Here is an 18,418-nt window from a genome sequence, read left to right as displayed (position 1 = left end):
ATATATATATAAAATAGTAAAATGGAAGGGGAGTGCTAGATTTATATTAATCGTGAAGTGGAGCGCCCCCTGTATAAAGTAAAAGTGAGAAAAGCTTACAGCACCTGGTATGCCCAGGAGGTCTCCCATCCAAGTACTAACCAGACCCTACCTTGCTTGGCTTCCGAGATCAGATGAGATCGGGCGTGTTCAGGGTGGTATGGCCGTAAGCGAGAGATGCTACCAAAAACAGCCCTTTTGCATTACACGCCTCTATACATGCCAGTTGGTCCCATTGGATCCTACTAATGTTCTTTTTTTTTTTTTATCTGACTCACACTGCAGCCCCACCATCCAATCGGCAGCGCCGGACCCACACCAAACATTCACCAAACTACTCAGCCGGCAGCCTACCACAATTATTCCATTCTTTCCGCATCCGCACACTTCCTTCTTTTTAACTCCTTTTCACTACCGCACAGGTTAATCGCCGCACGTCCCCCGCCGGCAAACATTACGCCTTTGCCTACTGCATGCAGGCTTCTCTTAACAACCCTCTGTTATCAACTCCGCTAACAGCCACAAAATCTCCGCCGCACGAAGCCCACTGGTAGCTGCTGAATCACATGCTTCCCCAAAACGTCGCGCTGTCAGAACACTGGGAGCTACACACACCAACAAGTCCATACTACAGGCTGCAGCCAGAACAATTTTCTACATTCAAACATCGACGGCCTCTTCTCTCTAAAAATTCAGCAGACCGCTTCTACCACCAGCAAAGAAGTTTCCATCCCTAATTCCTCTGTGATTCCCACTAACCTAAACATTAAGCTGGCATTGAAGGGTGTGAATTACCCCGGCCAATCTGTTCTTTTAAATACAGCTTTTAGCAAGTTTTGAAAGGAGAAGAGCAGAACTTGCTATGCCAATAATATCGAGTCTTCTGTGGCGAAGTGGTTTTTGCATAGAAAACAAAGCGGTCAGTTGAAGAGGAATAATATCAGTACTTTGTTTAAAACTGTGTGTAAAAAGCTGTCTCTTTATCATTAACAATAAGTTGTAAAACGTGAATGGGGAGTGACAGTCTTCAAGTTTGTGAGAAGATCGCGCCCTGGTGGAATAAAGGCACGAACAGCTTACAGCACCTAGAATTACCAGGAAGTATTTAGAGTAAAACGGTTTCTAAAAGCTGCCTTTATGAATGAGAGAAAAAAAATATATATATATATAAAATAGTAAAATGGAAGGGGAGTGATAGATTTAAATTAATCGTGAAGTGGAGCGCCCCCTGTATAAAGTAAAAGTGAGAAAAGCTTACAGCACCTGGTATTCCCAGGTGGACTCCCATCCAAGTACTAAACAGACCCTAACCTGCTTAGCTTCCGAGATCAGACGAGATCGGGCCTGTTCAGGGTGGTATGGCCGTAAGCGAGAGATGCTACCAAAAACAGCCCTTTTGCATTACACGCGTCTATACATGCCAGTTAGTCCCATTGGATCCTACTCCTGTTTTTTTTTTTTTTTACCTGACTCACACTGCAGCCCCACCATCCAATCGGCAGCGCCGGACCCACACCAAACATTCACCAAACTACTCAGCCGGCAGCCTACCACAATTATTCCATTCTTTCCGCATCCGCACACTTCCTTCTTTTTAACTCCTTTTCACTACCGCACAGGTTAATCGCCGCACGTCCCCCGCCGGCAAACATTACTCCTTTGCCTACTGCATGTAGGCTTCTCTTAACGACCCTCTGTTATCAACTCCGCTAACAGCCACAAAATCTCCGCCGCACGAAGCCCACTGGTAGCTGCTGAATCACATGCTTCCCCAAAACGTCGCACTGTCAGAACACTGGGAGCTACACACAACAACAAGTCCATACTGCAGGCTGCAGCCAGAACAATTTTCTACATTCAAACATCGACGGCCTCTTCTCTCTAAAAATTCACCAGACCGCTTCTACCACCAGCAAAGAAGTTTCCATCCCTAATTCCTCTGTGATTCCCACTAACCTAAACATTAAGCTGGCATTGAAGGGTGTGAATTACCCCGGCCAATCTGTTCTTTTAAATACAGCTTTTAGCAAGTTTTGAAAGGAGAAGAGCAGAACTTGCTATGCCAATAATATCGAGTATTCTGTGGCGAAGTGGTTTGTGCATAGAAAACAAAGCGGTCAGTTGAAGAGGAAAAATATCAGTACTTTGTTTAAAACTGTGTGTAAAAAGCTGTCTCTTTATCATTAACAATAAGTTGTAAAACGTGAATGGGGAGTGACAGTCTTCAAGTTTGTGAGAAGATCGCGCCCTGGTGGAATAAAGGCACGAACAGCTTACAGCACCTAGAATTACCAGGAAGTATTTAGAGTAAAACGGTTTCTAAAAGCTGCCTTTATGAATGAGAGAAAAAAAATATATATATATATATAAAATAGTAAAATGGAAGGGGAGTGATAGATTTAAATTAATCGTGAAGTGGAGCGCCCCCTGTATAAAGTAAAAGTGAGAAAGGCTTACAGCGCCTGGTATTCCCAGGAGGTCTCCCATCCAAGTACTAACCAAAACCTACCCTGCTTGGCTTCCGAGATCAGACGAGATCGGGCGTGTTCAGGGTGGTATGGCCGTAAGCGAGAGATGCTACCAAAAACAGCCCTTTTGCATTACACGCGTCTATACATGCCAGTTAGTCCCATTGGATCCTACTCCTGGTTTTTTTTTTTTTTTTATCTGACTCACACTGCAGCCCCACCATCCAATCGGCAGCGCCGGACCCACACCAAACATTCACCAAACTACTCAGCCGGCAGCCTACCACAATTATTCCATTCTTTCCGCATCCGCACACTTCCTTCTTTTTAACTCCTTTTCACTACCGCACAGGTTAATCGCCGCATGTCCCCCGCCGGCAAACATTACTCCTTTGCCTACTGCATGCAGGCTTCTCTTAACGACCCTCTGTTATCAACTCCGCTAACAGCCACAAAATCTCCGCCGCACGAAGCCCACTGGTAGCTGCTGAATCACATGCTTCCCCAAAACGTCACGCTGTCAGAACACTGGGAGCTACACACACCAACAAGTCCATACTGCAGGCTGTAGCCAGAACAATTTTCTACATTCAAACATCGACGGCCTCTTCTCTCTAAAAATTCACCAGACCGCTTCTACCACCAGCAAAGAAGTTTCCATCCCTAATTCCTCTGTGATTCCCACTAACCTAAACATTAAGCTGGCATTGAAGGGTGTGAATTACCCCGGCCAATCTGTTCTTTTAAATACAGCTTTTAGCAAGTTTTGAAAGGAGAAGAGCAGAACTTGCTATGCCAATAATATCGAGTATTCTGTGGCGAAGTGGTTTGTGCATAGAAAACAAAGCGGTCACTTGAAGAGGAAAAATATCAGTACTTTGTTTAAAACTGTGTGTAAAAAGCTGTCTCTTTATCATTAACAATAAGTTGTAAAACGTGAATGGGGAGTGACAGTCTTCAAGTTTGTGAGAAGATCGCGCCCTGGTGGAATAAAGGCACGAACAGCTTACAGCACCTAGAATTACCAGGAAGTATTTAGAGTAAAACGGTTTCTAAAAGCTGCCTTTATGAATGAGAGAAAAAAAAAATATATATATATATAAAATAGTAAAATGGAAGGGGAGTGATAGATTTAAATTAATCGTGAAGTGGAGCGCCCCCTGTATAAAGTAAAAGTGAGAAAGGCTTACAGCGCCTGGTATTCCCAGGAGGTCTCCCATCCAAGTACTAACCAAAACCTACCCTGCTTGGCTTCAGAGATCAGACGAGATCGGGCGTGTTCAGGGTGGTATGGCCATAAGCGAGAGATGCTACCAAAAACAGCCCTTTTGCATTACACGCGTCTATACATGCCAGTTAGTCCCATTGGATCCTACTCCTGGTTTTTTTTTTTTTTTTATCTGACTCACACTGCAGCCCCACCATCCAATCGGCAGCGCCGGACCCACACCAAACATTCACCAAACTACTCAGCCGGCAGCCTACCACAATTATTCCATTCTTTCCGCATCCGCACACTTCCTTCTTTTTAACTCCTTTTCACTACCGCACAGGTTAATCGCCGCACGTCCCCCGCCGGCAAACATTACTCCTTTGCCTACTGCATGCAGGCTTCTCTTAACGACCCTCTGTTATCAACTCCGCTAACAGCCACAAAATCTCCGCCGCACGAAGCCCACTGGTAGCTGCTGAATCACATGCTTCCCCAAAACGTCACGCTGTCAGAACACTGGGAGCTACACACACCAACAAGTCCATACTGCAGGCTGCAGCCAGAACAATTTTCTACATTCAAACATCGACGGCCTCTTCTCTCTAAAAATTCACCAGACCGCTTCTACCACCAGCAAAGAAGTTTCCATCCCTAATTCCTCTGTGATTCCCACTAACCTAAACATTAAGCTGGCATTGAAGGGTGTGAATTACCCCGGCCAATCTGTTCTTTTAAATACAGCTTTTAGCAAGTTTTGAAAGGAGAAGAGCAGAACTTGCTATGCCAATAATATCGAGTCTTCTGTGGCGAAGTGGTTTTTGCATAGAAAACAAAGCGGTCAGTTGAAGAGGAATAATATCAGTACTTTGTTTAAAACTGTGTGTAAAAAGCTGTCTATTTATCATTAACAATAAGTTGTAAAACGTGAATGGGGAGTGACAGTCTTCAAGTTTGTGAGAAGATCGCGCCCTGGTGGAATAAAGGCACGAACAGCTTACAGCACCTAGAATTACCAGGAAGTATTTAGAGTAAAACGGTTTCTAAAAGCTGCCTTTATGAATGAGAGAAAAATATATATATATATATAAAATAGTAAAATGGAAGGGGAGTGATAGATTTAAATTAATCGTGAAGTGGAGCGCCCCCTGTATAAAGTAAAAGTGAGAAAAGCTTACAGCACCTGGAACTCCCAGGTGGTCTCCCATCCAAGTACTAACCAGACCCTACACTGCTTAGCTTCCGAGATCAGACAAGATAGGACGTGTTCAGGGTGGTATGTCCGTAAGCGAGAGATGATATCAAAAACAGCCCTTTTGCATTACACGCGTCTATACATGCCACTTAGTCCCATTGGATCCTACTCCTGTTTTTTTTTTTTTTATCTGACTCACACTGCAGCACCACCATCCAATCGGCAGCGCCGGACCCACACCAAACATTCACCAAACTACTCAGCCGGCAGCCTACCACAATTATTCCATTCTTTCCGCATCCGCACACTTCCTTCTTTTTAACTCCTTTTCACTACCGCACAGGTTAATCGCCGCACGTCCCCCGCCGGCAAACATTACTCCTTTGCCTACTGCATGCAGGCTTCTCTTAACGACCCTCTGTTATCAACTCCGCTAACAGCCACAAAATCTCCGCCGCACGAAGCCCACTGGTAGCTGCTGAATCACATGCTTCCCCAAAACGTTGCGCTGTCAGAACACTGGGAGCTACACACACCAACAAGTCCATACTGCAGGCTGCAGCCAGAACAATTTTCTACATTCAAACATCGACGGCCTCTTCTCTCTAAAAATTCAGCAGACCGCTTCTACCACCAGCAAAGAAGTTTCCATCCCTAATTCCTCTGTGATTCCCACTAACCTAAACATTAAGCTGGCATTGAAGGGTGTGAATTACCCCGGCCAATCTGTTCTTTTAAATACAGCTTTTAGCAAGTTTTGAAAGGAGAAGAGCAGAACTTGCTATGCCAATAATATCGAGTCTTCTGTGGCGAAGTGGTTTTTGCATAGAAAACAAAGCGGTCAGTTGAAGAGGAATAATATCAGTACTTTGTTTAAAACTGTGTGTAAAAAGCTGTCTCTTTATCATTAACAATAAGTTGTAAAATGTGAATGGGGAGTGACAGTCTTCAAGTTTGTGAGAAGATCGCGCCCTGGTGGAATAAAGGCACGAACAGCTTACAGCACCTAGAATTACCAGGAAGTATTTAGAGTAAAACGGTTTCTAAAAGCTGCCTTTATGAATGAGAGAAAAAAAAACAATATATATAAAATAGTAAAATGGAAGGGGAGTGATAGATTTAAATTAATCGTGAAGTGGAGCGCCCCCTGTATAAAGTAAAAATGAGAAGAGCTTACAGCACCTGGTATTCCCAGGTGGTCTCCCATCCAAGTACTAACCAGACCCTACCCTGCTTAGCTTCCGAGATCAGACGAGATCGGGCGTGTTCAGGGTGGTATGGCCGTAAGCGAGAGATGCTACCAAAAACAGCCCTTTTGCATTACATGCGTCTATACATGCCAGTTAGTCCCATTGGATCCAACGCCTGGTTTTTTATTTTTTTTATCTGACTCACACTGCAGCCCCACCATCCAATCGGCAGCGCCGGACCCACACCAAACATTCACCAAACTACTCAGCCGGCAGCCTACCACAATTATTCCATTCTTTCCGCATCCGCACACTTCCTTCTTTTTAACTCCTTTTCACTACCGCACAGGTTAATCGCCGCACGTCCCCCGCCGGCAAACATTACTCCTTTGCCTACTGCATGCAGGCTTCTCTTAACGACCCTCTGTTATCAACTCCGCTAACAGCCACAAAATCTCCGCCGCACGAAGCCCACTGGTAGCTGCTGAATCACATGCTTCCCCAAAACGTTGCGCTGTCAGATCACTGGGAGCTACACACACCAACAAGTCCATACTGCAGGCTGCAGCCAGAACAATTTTCTACATTCAAACATCGACGGCCTCTTCTCTCTAAAAATTCACCAGACCGCTTCTACCACCAGCAAAGAAGTTTCCATCCCTAATTCCTCTGTGATTCCCACTAACCTAAACATTAAGCTGGCATTGAAGGGTGTGAATTACCCCGGCCTATCTGTTCTTTTAAATACAGCTTTTAGCAAGTTTTGAAAGGAGAAGAGCAGAACTTGCTATGCCAATAATATCGAGTCTTCTGTGGCGAAGTGGTTTTTGCATAGAAAACAAAGCGGTCAGTTGAAGAGGAATAATATCAGTACTTTGTTTAAAACTGTGTGTAAAAAGCTGTCTCTTTATCATTAACAATAAGTTGTAAAACGTGAATGGGGAGTGACAGTCTTCAAGTTTGTGAGAAGATCGCGCCCTGGTGGAATAAAGGCACGAACAGCTTACAGCACCTAGAATTACCAGGAAGTATTTAGAGTAAAACGGTTTCTAAAAGCTGCCTTTATGAATGAGAGAAAAATATATATATATATAAAATAGTAAAATGGAAGGGGAGTGATAGATTTAAATTAATCGTGAAGTGGAGCGCCCCCTGTATAAAGTAAAAGTGAGAAAAGCTTACAGCACCTGGTATTCCCAGGATGTGTCCCATCCAAGTACTAACCAGACCCTACCCTGCTTGGCTTCTGAGATCGGATGAGATCGGGTGTGTTCAGGGTGGTATGGCCATAAGCGAGAGACGCGACCAAAAACAGCCCTTTTGCATTACACGCGTCTATACATGCCAGTTAGTCCCATTGGATCCTACTCCTGGTTTTTTTTTTTTTTTTATCTGACTCACACTGCAGCACCACCATCCAATCGGCAGCGCCGGACCCACACCAAACATTCACCAAACTACTCAGCCGGCAGCCTACCACAATTATTCCATTCTTTCCGCATCCGCACACTTCCTTCTTTTTAACTCCTTTTCACTACCGCACAGGTTAATCGCCGCACGTCCCCCGCCGGCAAACATTACTCCTTTGCCTACTGCATGCAGGCTTCTCTTAACGACCCTCTGTTATCAACTCCGCTAACAGCCACAAAATCTCCGCCGCACAAAGCCCACTGGTAGCTGCTGAATCACATGCTTACCCAAAACGTTGCGCTGTCAGATCACTGGGAGCTACACACACCAACAAGTCCATACTGCAGGCTGCAGCCAGAACAATTTTCTACATTCAAACATCGACGGCCTCTTCTCTCTAAAAATTCACCAGACCGCTTCTACCACCAGCAAAGAAGTTTCCATCCCTAATTCCTCTGTGATTCCCACTAACCTAAACATTAAGCTGGCATTGAAGGGTGTGAATTACCCCGGCCTATCTGTTCTTTTAAATACAGCTTTTAGCAAGTTTTGAAAGGAGAAGAGCAGAACTTGCTATGCCAATAATATCGAGTCTTCTGTGGCGAAGTGGTTTTTGCATAGAAAACAAAGCGGTCAGTTGAAGAGGAATAATATCAGTACTTTGTTTAAAACTGTGTGTAAAAAGCTGTCTCTTTATCATTAACAATAAGTTGTAAAACGTGAATGGGGAGTGACAGTCTTCAAGTTTGTGAGAAGATCGCGCCCTGGTGGAATAAAGGCACGAACAGCTTACAGCACCTAGAATTACCAGGAAGTATTTAGAGTAAAACGGTTTCTAAAAGCTGCCTTTATGAATGAGAGAAAAATATATATATATATAAAATAGTAAAATGGAAGGGGAGTGATAGATTTAAATTAATCGTGAAGTGGAGCGCCCCCTGTATAAAGTAAAATTGAGAAAAGCTTACAGCACCTGGTATTCCCAGGATGTGTCCCATCCAAGTACTAACCAGACCCTACCCTGCTTAGCTTCTGAGATCGGATGAGATCGGGTGTGTTCAGGGTGGTATGGCCATAAGCGAGAGACGTGACCAAAAACAGCCCTTTTGCATTACACGCGTCTATACATGCCAGTTAGTCCCATTGGATCCTACTCCTGGTTTTTTTTTTTTTTTTATCTGACTCACACTGCAGCACCACCATCCAATCGGCAGCGCCGGACCCACACCAAACATTCACCAAACTACTCAGCCGGCAGCCTACCACAATTATTCCATTCTTTCCGCATCCGCACACTTCCTTCTTTTTAACTCCTTTTCACTACCGCACAGGTTAATCGCCGCACGTCCCCCGCCGGCAAACATTACTCCTTTGCCTACTGCATGCAGGCTTCTCTTAACGACCCTCTGTTATCAACTCCGCTAACAGCCACAAAATCTCCGCCGCACAAAGCCCACTGGTAGCTGCTGAATCACATGATTCCCCAAAACGTCGCGCTGTCAGAACACTGGGAGCTACACACACCAACAAGTCCATACTGCAGGCTGCAGCCAGAACTATTTTCTACATTCAAACATCGACGGCCTCTTCTCTCTAAAAATTCACCAGACCGCTTCTACCACCAGCAAAGAAGTTTCCATCCCTAATTCCTCTGTGATTCCCACTAACCTAAACATTAAGCTGGCATTGAAGGGTGTGAATTACCCCGGCCAATCTGTTCTTTTAAATACAGCTTTTAGCAAGTTTTGAAAGGAGAAGAGCAGAACTTGCTATGCCAATAATATCGAGTCTTCTGTGGCGAAGTGGTTTTTGCATAGAAAACAAAGCGGTCAGTTGAAGAGGAATAATATCAGTACTTTGTTTAAAACTGTGTGTAAAAAGCTGTCTCTTTATCATTAACAATAAGTTGTAAAACGTGAATGGGGAGTGACAGTCTTCAAGTTTGTGAGAAGATCGCGCCCTGGTGGAATAAAGGCACGAACAGCTTACAGCACCTAGAATTACCAGGAAGTATTTAGAGTGACTGTGATGGGCTGGCCCCCCATCCTGGGTTGTTCCCTTCCTCGTGCCCATTGATTCCGGGATAGGCTCCGGACCCCCCGCGACCCAATAGGATAAGCGGTTTGGAAAATGGATGGATGGATGGATATTTAGAGTAAAACGGTGTGTAAAAGCTGCCTTTATGAAAGAGAGAAAAATATATATATATATATAAAATAGTAAAATGGAAGGGGAGTGATAGATTTAAATTAATCGTGAAGTGGAGCGCCCCCTGTATGAAGTAAAAGTGAGAAAAGCTTACATCACCTGGTATTCCCAGGAGGTCTCCCATCAAAGTACTAACCAGACCCTACCCTGCTTGGCTTCCGAGATCGGATGAGATCGGGCGTGTTCAGGGAGGTATGGCCATAAGCGAGAGACGTGACCAAAAACAGCCCTTTTGCATTACACGCGTCTATACATGCCAGTTAGTCCCATTGGATCCTACTCCTGTTTTTTTTTTTTTTTTATCTGACTCACACTGCAGCACCACCATCCAATCGGCAGCGCCGGACCCACACCAAACATTCACCAAACTACTCAGCCGGCAGCCTACCACAATTATTCCATTCTTTCCGCATCCGCACACTTCCTTCTTTTTAACTCCTTTTCACTACCGCACAGGTTAATCGCCGCACGTCCCCCGCCGGCAAACATTACTCCTTTGCCTACTGCATGCAGGCTTCTCTTAACGACCCTCTGTTATCAACTCCGCTAACAGCCACAAAATCTCCGCCGCACGAAGCCCACTGGTAGCTGCTGAATCACATGCTTCCCCAAAACGTCACGCTGTCAGAACACTGGGAGCTACACACACCAACAAGTCCATAATGCAGGCTGCAGCCAGAACAATTTTCTACATTCAAACATCGACGGCCTCTTCTCTCTAAAAATTCACCAGACCGCTTCTACCACCAGCAAAGAAGTTTCCATCCCTAATTCCTCTGTGATTCCCACTAACCTAAACATTAAGCTGGCATTGAAGGGTGTGAATTACCCCGGCCAATCTGTTCTTTTAAATACAGCTTTTAGCAAGTTTTGAAAGGTGAAGAGCAGAACTTGCTATGCCAATAATATCGAGTCTTCTGTGGCGAAGTGGTTTTTGCATAGAAAACAAAGCGGTCAGTTGAAGAGGAATAATATCAGTACTTTGTTTAAAACTGTGTGTAAAAAGCTGTCTCTTTATCATTAACAATAAGTTGTAAAACGTGAATGGGGAGTGACAGTCTTCAAGTTTGTGAGAATATCGCGCCCTGGTGGAATAAAGGCACGGACAGCTTACAGCACCTAGAATTACCAGGAAGTATTTAGAGTGACTGTGATGGGCTGGCCCCCCATCCTGGGTTGTTCCCTGCCTCGTGCCCATTGATTCCGGGATAGGCTCCGGACCCCCCGCGACCCAATAGGATAAGCGGTTTGGAAAATGGATGGATGGATGGATATTTAGAGTAAAACGGTGTGTAAAAGCTGCCTTTATGAAAGAGAGAAAAATATATATATATATAAAATAGTAAAATGGAAGGGGAGTGATAGATATAAATTAATCGTGAAGTGGAGCGCCCCCTGTATAAAGTAAAAGTGAGAAAAGCTTACATCACCTGGTATTCCCAGGAGGTCTCCCATCAAAGTACTAACCAGACCCTACCCTGCTTGGCTTCTGAGATCGGATGAGATCGGGCGTGTTCAGGGAGGTATGGCCATAAGCGAGAGACGTGACCAAAAACAGCCCTTTTGCATTACACGCGTCTATACATGCCAGTTAGTCCCATTGGATCCTACTCCTGTTTTTTTTTTTTTTTATCTGACTCACACTGCAGCACCACCATCCAATCGGCAGCGCCGGACCCACACCAAACATTCACCAAACTACTCAGCCGGCAGCCTACCACAATTATTCCATTCTTTCCGCATCCGCACACTTCCTTCTTTTTAACTCCTTTTCACTACCGCACAGGTTAATTGCCGCACGTCCCCCGCCGGCAAACATTACTCCTTTGCCTACTGCATGCAGGCTTCTCTTAACGACCCTCTGTTATCAACTCCGCTAACAGCCACAAAATCTCCGCCGCACGAAGCCCACTGGTAGCTGCTGAATCACATGCTTCCCCAAAACGTCACGCTGTCAGAACACTGGGAGCTACACACACCAACAAGTCCATAATGCAGGCTGCAGCCAGAACAATTTTCTACATTCAAACATCGACGGCCTCTTCTCTCTAAAAATTCACCAGACCGCTTCTACCACCAGCAAAGAAGTTTCCATCCCTAATTCCTCTGTGATTCCCACTAACCTAAACATTAAGCTGGCATTGAAGGGTGTGAATTACCCCGGCCAATCTGTTCTTTTAAATACAGCTTTTAGCAAGTTTTGAAAGGAGAAGAGCAGAACTTGCTATGCCAATAATATCGAGTCTTCTGTGGCGAAGTGGTTTTTGCATAGAAAACAAAGCTGTCAGTTGAAGAGGAATAATATCAGTACTTTGTTTAAAACTGTATGTAAAAAGCTGTCTCTTTATCATTAACAATAAGTTGTAAAACGTGAATGGGGAGTGACAGTCTTCAAGTTTGTGAGAAGATCGCGCCCTGGTGGAATAAAGGCACGAAGAGCTTACAGCACCTAGAATTACCAGGAAGTATTTAGAGTAAAACGGTTTCTAAAAGCTGCCTTTATGAATGAGAGAAAAATATATATATATATAAAATAGTAAAATGGAAGGGGAGTGATAGATTTAAATTAATCGTGAAGTGGAGCGCCCCCTGTATAAAGTAAAAGTGAGAAAAGCTTACAGCACCTGGTATTCCCAGGATGTGTCCCATCCAAGTACTAACCACACCCTACCCTGCTTGGCTTCTGAGATCGGATGAGATCGGGTGTGTTCAGGGTGGTATGGCCATAAGCGAGAGACGCGACCAAAAACAGCCCTTTTGCATTACACGCGTCTATACATGCCAGTTAGTCCCATTGGATCCTACTCCTGGTTTTTTTTTTTTTTTTATCTGACTCACACTGCAGCACCACCATCCAATCGGCAGCGCCGGACCCACACCAAACATTCACCAAACTACTCAGCCGGCAGCCTACCACAATTATTCCATTCTTTCCGCATCTGCACACTTCCTTCTTTTTAACTCCTTTTCACTACCGCACAGGTTAATCGCCGCACGTCCCCCGCCGGCAAACATTACTCCTTTGCCTACTGCATGCAGGCTTCTCTTAACGACCCTCTGTTATCAACTCCGCTAACAGCCACAAAATCTCCGCCGCACAAAGCCCACTGGTAGCTGCTGAATCACATGATTCCCCAAAACGTCGCGCTGTCAGAACACTGGGAGCTACACACACCAACAAGTCCATACTGCAGGCTGCAGCCAGAACTATTTTCTACATTCAAACATCGACGGCCTCTTCTCTCTAAAAATTCACCAGACCGCTTCTACCACCAGCAAAGAAGTTTCCATCCCTAATTCCTCTGTGATTCCCACTAACCTAAACATTAAGCTGGCATTGAAGGGTGTGAATTACCCCGGCCAATCTGTTCTTTTAAATACAGCTTTTAGCAAGTTTTGAAAGGAGAAGAGCAGAACTTGCTATGCCAATAATATCGAGTCTTCTGTGGCGAAGTGGTTTTTGCATAGAAAACAAAGCGGTCAGTTGAAGAGGAATAATATCAGTACTTTGTTTAAAACTGTGTGTAAAAAGCTGTCTCTTTATCATTAACAATAAGTTGTAAAACGTGAATGGGGAGTGACAGTCTTCAAGTTTGTGAGAAGATCGCGCCCTGGTGGAATAAAGGCACGAACAGCTTACAGCACCTAGAATTACCAGGAAGTATTTAGAGTAAAACGGTGTGTAAAAGCTGCCTTTATGAATGAGAGAAAAAAATATATATATATATATAAAATAGTAAAATGGAAGGGGAGTGATAGATTTAAATTAATCGTGAAGTGGAGCGCCCCCTGTATAAAGTAAAAGTGAGAAAAGCTTACAGCACCTGGTATTCCCAGGTGGTCTCCCATCCAAGTACTAACCAGAACCTACCCTGCTTAGCTTCCGAGATCAGACGAGATCGGGCGTGTTCAGGGTGGTATGGCCGTAAGCTAAAGATGCTACCAAAAACAGCCCTTTTGCATTACACGCGTCTATACATGCCAGTTAGTCCCATTGGATCCTACTCCTGTTTTTTTTTTTTTTTTTATCTGACTCACACTGCAGCACCACCATCCAATCGGCAGCGCCGGACCCACACCAAACATTCACCAAACTACTCAGCCGGCAGCCTACCACAATTATTCCATTCTTTCCGCATCCGCACACTTCCTTCTTTTTAACTCCTTTTCACTACCGCACAGGTTAATCGCCGCACGTCCCACGCCGGCAAACATTACTCCTTTGCCTACTGCATGTAGGCTTCTCTTAACGACCCTCTGTTATCAACTCCGCGAACAGCCACAAAATCTCCGCCGCACGAAGCCCACTGGTAGCTGCTGAATCACATGCTTCCCCAAAACGTCGCGCTGTCAGAACACTGGGAGCTACACACACCAACAAGTCCATACTGCAGGCTGCAGCCAGAACAATTTTCTACATTCAAACATCGACGGCCTCTTCTCTCTAAAAATTCACCAGACCGCTTCTACCACCAGCAAAGAAGTTTCCATCCCTAATTCCTCTGTGATTCCCACTAACCTAAACATTAAGCTGGCATTGAAGGGTGTGAATTACCCCGGCCAATCTGTTCTTTTAAATACAGCTTTTAGCAAGTTTTGAAAGGAGAAGAGCAGAACTTGCTATGCCAATAATATCGAGTCTTCTGTGGCGAAGTGGTTTTTGCATAGAAAACAAAGCGGTCAGTTGAAGAGGAATAATATCAGTACTTTGTTTAAAACTGTGTGTAAAAAGCTGGCTCTTTATCATTAACAATAAGTTGTAAAACGTGAATGGGGAGTGACAGTCTTCAAGTTTTGAGAAGATCGCGCCCTGGTGGAATAAAGGCACTAACAGCTTACAGCACCTAGAATTACCAGGAAGTATTTAGAGTAAAACGGTTTCTAAAAGCTGCCTTTATGAATGAGAGAAAAAAAAAAATATATATATAAAATAGTAAAATGGAAGGGGAGTGATAGATTTAAATTAATCGTGAAGTGGAGCGCCCCCTGTATAAAGTAAAAGTGAGAAAGGCTTACAGCACCAGGTATTCCCAGGTGGTCTCCCATCCAAGTACTAACCAGACCCTACCCTGCTTAGCTTCCGAGATCAGACGAGATCGGGCGTGTTCAGGGTGGTATGGCCGTAAGCGAGAGATGCTACGAAAAACAGCCCTTTTGCATTACACGCGTCTATACATGCCAGTTAGTCCCATTGGATCCTACTCCTGGTTTTTTTTTTTTTTTAATCTGACTCACACTGCAGCACCACCATCCAATCGGCAGCGCCGGACCCACACCAAACATTCACCAAACTACTCAGCCAGCAGCCTACCACAATTATTCCATTCTTTCCGCATCCGCACACTTCCTTCTTTTTAACTCCTTTTCACTACCGCACAGGTTAATCGCCGCACGTCCCCCGCCGGCAAACATTACTCCTTTGCCTACTGCATGCAGGCTTCTCTTAACGACCCTCTGTTATCAACTCCGCTAACAGCCACAAAATCTCCGCCGCACGAAGCCCACTGGTAGCTGCTGAATCACATGCTTCCCCAAAACGTCACGCTGTCAGAACACTGGGAGCTACACACACCAACAAGTCCATACTGCAGGCTGCAGCCAGAACAATTTTCTACATTCAAACATCGACGGCCTCTTCTCTCTAAAAATTCACCAGACCGCTTCTACCACCAGCAAAGAAGTTTCCATCCCTAATTCCTCTGTGACTCCCACTAACCTAAACATTAAGCTGGCATTGAAGGGTGTGAATTACCCCGGCCAATCTGTTCTTTTAAATACAGCTTTTAGCAAGTTTTGAAAGGAGAAGAGCAGAACTTGCTATGCCAATAATATCGAGTCTTCTGTGGCGAAGTGGTTTTTGCATAGAAAACAAAGCGGTCAGTTGAAGAGGAATAATATCAGTACTTTGTTTAAAACTGTGTGTAAAAAGCTGTCTCTTTATCATTAACAATAAGTTGTAAAACGTGAATGGGGAGTGACAGTCTTCAAGTTTGTGAGAAGATCGCGCCCTGGTGGAATAAAGCCACGAACAGCTTACAGCACCTTGAATTACCAGGAAGTATTTAGAGTAAAACGGTGTGTAAAAGCTACCTTTATGAATGAGAGAAAAAAAAATATATATATATATATAAAATAGTAAAATGGAAGGGGAGTGATAGATTTAAATTAATCGTGAAGTGGAGCGCCCCCTGTATAAAGTAAAAGTGAGAGAAGCTTACAGCACCTGGTATTCCCAGGTGGTCTCCCATTCAAGTACTAATCAGACCCTAACCTGCTTAGCTTCCGAGATCAGACGAGATCGGGCGTGTTCAGGGTGGTATGGCCGTAAGTGAGAGATGCTACCAAAAACAGCCCTTTTGCATTACACGCGTCTATACATGCCAGTTAGTCCCATTGGATCCTACTCCTGTTTTTTTTTTTTTTTTTATCTGACTCACACTGCAGCACCACCATCCAATCGGCAGCGCCGGACCCACACCAAACATTCACCAAACTACTCAGCCAGCAGCCTACCACAATTATTCCATTCTTTCCGCATCCGCACACTTCCTTCTTTTTAACTACTTTTCACTACCGCACAGGTTAATCGCCGCACGTCCCCCGCCGGCAAACATTACTCCTTTGCCTACTGCATGCAGGCTTCTCTTAACGACCCTCTGTTATCAACTCCGCTAACAGCCACAAAATCTCCGCCGCACGAAGCCCACTGGTAGCTGCTGAATCACATGCTTCCCCAAAACGTCACGCTGTCAGAACACTGGGAGCTACACACACCAACAAGTCCATACTGCAGGCTGCAGCCAGAACAATTTTCTACATTCAAACATCGACGGCCTCTTCTCTCTAAAAATTCACCAGACCGCTTCTACCACCAGCAAAGAAGTTTCCATCCCTAATTCCTCTGTGACTCCCACTAACCTAAACATTAAGCTGGCATTGAAGGGTGTGAATTACCCCGGCCAATCTGTTCTTTTAAATACAGCTTTTAGCAAGTTTTGAAAGGAGAAGAGCAGAACTTGCTATGCCAATAATATCGAGTCTTCTGTGGCGAAGTGGTTTTTGCATAGAAAACAAAGCGGTCAGTTGAAGAGGAATAATATCAGTACTTTGTTTAAAACTGTGTGTAAAAAGCTGTCTCTTTATCATTAACAATAAGTTGTAAAACGTGAATGGGGAGTGACAGTCTTCAAGTTTGTGAGAAGATCGCGCCCTGGTGGAATAAAGCCACGAACAGCTTACAGCACCTTGAATTACCAGGAAGTATTTTGAGTAAAACGGTGTGTAAAAGCTACCTTTATGAATGAGAGAAAAAAAAAATATATATATATATATAAAATAGTAAAATGGAAGGGGAGTGATAGATTTAAATTAATCGTGAAGTGGAGCGCCCCCCGTTTAAAGTAAAAGTGAGAAAAGCTTACAGCACCTGGTATTCCCAGGTGGTCTCCCATCCAAGTACTAACCAGACCCTACCCTGCTTAGCTTCCGAGATCAGACGAGATCAGGCGTGTTTAGGGTGGTATGGCCGTAAGCGAGAGATGCTACCAAAAACAGCCCTTTTGCATTACACGCCTCTATACATGCCAGTTGGTCCCATTGGATCCTACTAATGTTCTTTTTTTTTTTTTATCTGACTCACACTGCAGCCCCACCATCCAATCGGCAGCGCCGGACCCACACCAAACATTCACCAAACTACTCAGCCAGCAGCCTACCACAATTATTCCATTCTTTCCGCATCCGCACACTTCCTTCTTTTTAACTCCTTTTCACTACCGCACAGGTTAATCGCCGCACGTCCCCCGCCGGCAAACATTACTCCTTTGCCTACTGCATGCAGGCTTCTCTTAACGACCCTCTGTTATCAACTCCGCTAACAGCCACAAAATCTCCGCCGCACGAAACCCACTGGTAGCTGCTGAATCACATGCTTCCCCAAAACGTCACGCTGTCAGAACACTGGGAGCTACACACACCAACAAGTCTATACTGCAGGCTGCAGCCAGAACAATTTTCTACATTCAAACATCGACGGCCTCTTCTCTCTAAAAATTCACCAGACCGCTTCTACCACCAGCAAAGAAGTTTCCATCCCTAATTCCTCTGTGACTCCCACTAACCTAAACATTAAGCTGGCATTGAAGGGTGTGAATTACCCCGGCCAATCTGTTCTTTTAAATACAGCTTTTAGCAAGTTTTGAAAGGAGAAGAGCAGAACTTGCTATGCCAATAATATCGAGTCTTCTGTGGCGAAGTGGTTTTTGCATAGAAAACAAAGCGGTCAGTTGAAGAGGAATAATATCAGTACTTTGTTTAAAACTGTGTGTAAAAAGCTGTCTCTTTATCATTAACAATAAGTTGTAAAACGTGAATGGGGAGTGACAGTCTTCAAGTTTGTGAGAAGATCGCGCCCTGGTGGAATAAAGGCACGAACAGCTTACAGCACCTAGAATTACCAGGAAGTATTTAGAGTAAAACGGTGTGTAAAAGCTACCTTTATGAATGAGAGAAAAATATATATATATATAAAATAGTAAAATGGAAGCGGAGTGATAGATTTAAATTAATCGTGAAGTGGAGCGCATCCTGTATAAAGTAAAAGTGAGAAAAGCTTACAGCACCTGGTATTCCCAGGAGGTCTCCCATCCAAGTACTAACCAGACCCTACCCTGCTTGGCTTCCGAGATCAGACAAGATC

The 18,418-nt window shown here is 44.4% G+C and overlaps 14 non-coding genes and 2 pseudogenes across 14 annotated transcripts in view; all 16 read right to left on the bottom strand.

Annotated features, from left to right (window-relative positions):
• Positions 1 to 92: 92 nt before the first annotated feature.
• Positions 93 to 211, bottom strand: LOC125735925 (5S ribosomal RNA). The gene has a single exon (XR_007395210.1). It is a non-coding gene; the product is annotated as a 5S ribosomal RNA (ribosomal RNA).
• Positions 212 to 1,290: 1,079 nt separating this feature from the next.
• Positions 1,291 to 1,409, bottom strand: LOC125730899 (5S ribosomal RNA). Its single transcript, XR_007391191.1, has one exon. It is a non-coding gene; the product is annotated as a 5S ribosomal RNA (ribosomal RNA).
• A 1,080-nt stretch (positions 1,410 to 2,489) lies between these two features.
• On the bottom strand, positions 2,490 to 2,608 carry LOC125735562 (5S ribosomal RNA). The gene has a single exon (XR_007394856.1). It is a non-coding gene; the product is annotated as a 5S ribosomal RNA (ribosomal RNA).
• A 1,082-nt stretch (positions 2,609 to 3,690) lies between these two features.
• LOC125730820 (5S ribosomal RNA) lies at positions 3,691 to 3,809 on the bottom strand. The gene has a single exon (XR_007391109.1). It is a non-coding gene; the product is annotated as a 5S ribosomal RNA (ribosomal RNA).
• A 1,079-nt stretch (positions 3,810 to 4,888) lies between these two features.
• On the bottom strand, positions 4,889 to 5,007 carry LOC125731958 (5S ribosomal RNA; annotated as a pseudogene).
• Positions 5,008 to 6,082: 1,075 nt separating this feature from the next.
• On the bottom strand, positions 6,083 to 6,201 carry LOC125736433 (5S ribosomal RNA). The gene has a single exon (XR_007395711.1). It is a non-coding gene; the product is annotated as a 5S ribosomal RNA (ribosomal RNA).
• Positions 6,202 to 7,277: 1,076 nt separating this feature from the next.
• LOC125729347 (5S ribosomal RNA) lies at positions 7,278 to 7,396 on the bottom strand. The gene has a single exon (XR_007389797.1). It is a non-coding gene; the product is annotated as a 5S ribosomal RNA (ribosomal RNA).
• Positions 7,397 to 8,473: 1,077 nt separating this feature from the next.
• LOC125736646 (5S ribosomal RNA) lies at positions 8,474 to 8,592 on the bottom strand. The gene has a single exon (XR_007395921.1). It is a non-coding gene; the product is annotated as a 5S ribosomal RNA (ribosomal RNA).
• Positions 8,593 to 9,807: 1,215 nt separating this feature from the next.
• On the bottom strand, positions 9,808 to 9,926 carry LOC125735418 (5S ribosomal RNA). Its single transcript, XR_007394714.1, has one exon. It is a non-coding gene; the product is annotated as a 5S ribosomal RNA (ribosomal RNA).
• A 1,212-nt stretch (positions 9,927 to 11,138) lies between these two features.
• LOC125737066 (5S ribosomal RNA) lies at positions 11,139 to 11,257 on the bottom strand. The gene has a single exon (XR_007396332.1). It is a non-coding gene; the product is annotated as a 5S ribosomal RNA (ribosomal RNA).
• A 1,075-nt stretch (positions 11,258 to 12,332) lies between these two features.
• LOC125731559 (5S ribosomal RNA) lies at positions 12,333 to 12,451 on the bottom strand (annotated as a pseudogene).
• Positions 12,452 to 13,532: 1,081 nt separating this feature from the next.
• Positions 13,533 to 13,651, bottom strand: LOC125733665 (5S ribosomal RNA). Its single transcript, XR_007393002.1, has one exon. It is a non-coding gene; the product is annotated as a 5S ribosomal RNA (ribosomal RNA).
• Positions 13,652 to 14,729: 1,078 nt separating this feature from the next.
• Positions 14,730 to 14,848, bottom strand: LOC125734288 (5S ribosomal RNA). The gene has a single exon (XR_007393606.1). It is a non-coding gene; the product is annotated as a 5S ribosomal RNA (ribosomal RNA).
• A 1,083-nt stretch (positions 14,849 to 15,931) lies between these two features.
• LOC125736296 (5S ribosomal RNA) lies at positions 15,932 to 16,050 on the bottom strand. The gene has a single exon (XR_007395578.1). It is a non-coding gene; the product is annotated as a 5S ribosomal RNA (ribosomal RNA).
• A 1,084-nt stretch (positions 16,051 to 17,134) lies between these two features.
• Positions 17,135 to 17,253, bottom strand: LOC125734651 (5S ribosomal RNA). Its single transcript, XR_007393954.1, has one exon. It is a non-coding gene; the product is annotated as a 5S ribosomal RNA (ribosomal RNA).
• A 1,076-nt stretch (positions 17,254 to 18,329) lies between these two features.
• LOC125734616 (5S ribosomal RNA) overlaps positions 18,330 to 18,418 on the bottom strand; it is a 119-nt gene continuing 30 nt past the window's right edge. Inside the window, exon 1 of the ribosomal RNA XR_007393921.1 lies at positions 18,330 to 18,418. This exon is cut by the window's right edge and continues 30 nt beyond it. This is a non-coding gene — a ribosomal RNA (5S ribosomal RNA).

Source organism: Brienomyrus brachyistius, chromosome 2, assembly GCF_023856365.1.
Source record: "Brienomyrus brachyistius isolate T26 chromosome 2, BBRACH_0.4, whole genome shotgun sequence".
In the NCBI taxonomy this organism is placed as follows: Eukaryota; Metazoa; Chordata; class Actinopteri; order Osteoglossiformes; family Mormyridae; genus Brienomyrus; species Brienomyrus brachyistius.
The sequence above is the reverse complement of the archived record's forward strand: the minus strand, read 5'-3'. Positions and strand labels throughout refer to the sequence as shown.